The sequence below is a fragment of the Hetaerina americana genome, unplaced genomic scaffold (genome assembly GCF_022747635.1).
Source record: "Hetaerina americana unplaced genomic scaffold, ioHetAmer1.1.p SCAF_125, whole genome shotgun sequence".
In the NCBI taxonomy this organism is placed as follows: domain Eukaryota; kingdom Metazoa; phylum Arthropoda; class Insecta; order Odonata; family Calopterygidae; genus Hetaerina; species Hetaerina americana.
In genome coordinates, this window is record NW_027286348.1 from 527388 (window position 1) to 530427 (window position 3040).

Genomic DNA, 3040 nt, shown 5'->3' on the forward strand with positions numbered 1-3040 from the left:
GACACGATAGAGAGGATGAGGAGAGAGGTGATGGATCACGACGGAGAGAAGAAGAATGGAAGTTTATTTCGATCATTCGCTGATTATTCAAAAATGAAGGTGTACGTTGGGGGATGTTATCTAAGGGATGGTGTGAAATGGGTTGCTCCTTTTCTTATTTCTGCTCTGTGTCAGTTGGCCTTGTACATTGCCTTCAAGAACGGAGGGCGACCGTACGCAGAGAGTGACACTCTCAACAGACGGCGTTTTGAGGAAGTACTTCGGCAAGCAGAAGAAGTGAAGAAGAGGAAGGGAAATGAATATCTTTTTGTTAATAAGGCATTAGGGAAAAAAACTCAGAGGGCAAAGGAGATATATTTGATATCCAAAATCCCTAAATTTTTGGTCGTATATGGATCGAATTCTCCAATGATATCCGAACTTCGCCGTGGACTCCCTCTCCTCTTTGAATATTTCGAGGGTCATGTGATGGCGACTCTCGAGTCAACGGTGCCTTCTCTTTGATCTCGTTCCTAATTAGCTCCAATGGTGGATTTCCGCATTAATTTCTTTGTACTTTGGTTTACTTACTCAAGTAGTCTGAAAATGTATCTTTTATGCTTTTCCACCCAGATTGTCCAATCAATGAGTTAAATGTTGCACAGAATAAAATAATTTAATGCAATTAGATTATTTTTTCTGTTTTTGAACCAATAGTTTGGAGGAATGAAATGTAGGACTAAATGAAGATCTTTTTAAGTTAGATTGATGATTTTCTCCTTAATATTGTGGTAAAAATAGAAAAAATCCCCACCATTGGTGAAATAAACGTTAATTTCATATGGTTAAAATGTGCCTGTGTTGAAGGTGGGGATTCCATGGCTTGACCTTATATTGACCATGTCATATGTTTATTTACCATTTGTAAGTTTCCCTTTGGATTCATTGAAATGGAGACATATTTAATTATTTGGCGTTGATTTGTGCTCATATAGTTTCCCTGCCTAGTCCTGTATTGAAACAAATTCATTTGCATTCTTTGTTTTGACCAAGATGTTCCTATTGTTTTAAGATGGAAGAATATCCCCATCCTCTTTATTCATGTCTCAATTGCCCCTTTAGCACAATATTCCTGCGTATCAGATGTATGCCTTTGCAAATAAATCCTTATTTCATGTTTCCAATTAGATTCCCTTTAAATATTTCCCTAACCATAATGTACCAATGTAGTGTGTGTACAGGCTTTAATGCATGCTCTTAACTCACTGTAATATTTGATGAAATATTAAATGAATGAATATAGATATTATTAACCTTCCATAGAGCATAGGTGCAATTGGTTAAAATAATTTGACACACTGAAATTCTTTCATTGAAATGCAATGATTGTGTCGATGGCTGTATAAAGTAACTGTCTGGACATCTGCCACAGTGTCTTGGGAATTATTATCTTCTGTTAACGTTAATTTGGATATTATGGCCAATGGCTTCACCTCTGCTCTGGCAATGAATATGATAATTATTTAATGATACTTAAAAAGCATAACTTTTGTTCCCAAAGGAGTAATTATGTATCATCAGCATTAATATGATTAAAGTACTCATATCTGAATATATAACAGTAGATGATGGCTAAATAAAGTACACAGGTTGAAAGCAAAGTATGCTTAGGAGAAATATCAAGTTTGTGTTTGAGGACAGTGTTTTACTTAAAATGGTTTTATTCATTGTACGAATATTATTGTCCAATGCATGGTTTTACTTATTGAAAAATGTAACAGTTCCTTGAAATGATAAACGAATGTATTTGATTTTTATTATTATAAATATTCCATGGCACACTGAAGATGCAATTCCTTACATTGTTCCACTCTGAATGGAATGGAGCATTGAATGAATGTTGAAATCACTTCTCAAATACTTGTCATCTTGAAGAGGAAGCAATTCACATTCTAAGGAGTTTTTTGACAAACTTATATCTTTGTACATGTAGTCTTACTGTTCTTTTCCCATGGAGAATAAATAAAAAACTTTTGTTTTGAAACCAATTATTTTGTTGTGATTTCTTTTGTATAAATATTAGTTTATTAAAGATTTAAATGGAAGCGTTCTCCCAGAATAGAAAGAAGGGAAATGCTGTTACCATATTCTTCATTAAACAAGAGAATAGAAGACTGCTATGAATGTACGCAAATGGAAGTGCGAAGAATGTACAAATCTGATCTCTTCATCTTGATTATGTATTACTCTACGTAAATGGTTCACTCTTCATTGCAGTGATTTATTAATTATATTTGAGCTTATCATTGAAAGCAGTGATGCCCTTGTACGTTAAATTAATACACCATAATAATTAATAATCCTGGTGTCCAAAAAGCCTCTTTCCATAAAATCATAACTCTTTGAAAGTGATTAATTAACGTTATTTTTCAAATGTCAATTTCAATCTTTGTTTTATCACATTTTATTGATATTTTAGTCCATTCCTTTGGAGGGCTGTTTGCATTTATTCTTGAGATAACATTGAGGTGAGGTTTGCTTATCATTAAATCCTTCACGCAACTGATGATAATCACTTTGTTTAATTGAAAATGAATTTTTCTTTGAAAATAATTTGATGAAGACAATTTGAATATTTCTTTTGATGTTCCTTAACCTTGGTACATTTATAATCTTTGGTATGTGGTAGCTTGCTTTCACAGCAGCACTGTCTTTGTTGGATACAAAGATTATACTTTGTATCAACCGCTAGACTACGTGACAATGGAATGTAAAAAAGATGGTGAAATTCAGAGAGGGCTCCCTGTTTGCTCAAGTGATTCAGTTGACAGTTCTGACAAGTCTTTAAGCGTTGTTACAATGTGAAATTATTAACAGTGAGAAACGTTTTCCATTCCAAGGGATGGAGCTTCTATTTCATGGACTTGATATGGTAGATGATGGCATTTAAATGCATTTTCTTTATTTTTAGAGGAATACCTTTCGAGAGAGATGATCCCACGGGTCAATACAAGGAATGAAAGAGCTGTAATTTCATGGGAAGCATCACTGTCAGCTATTG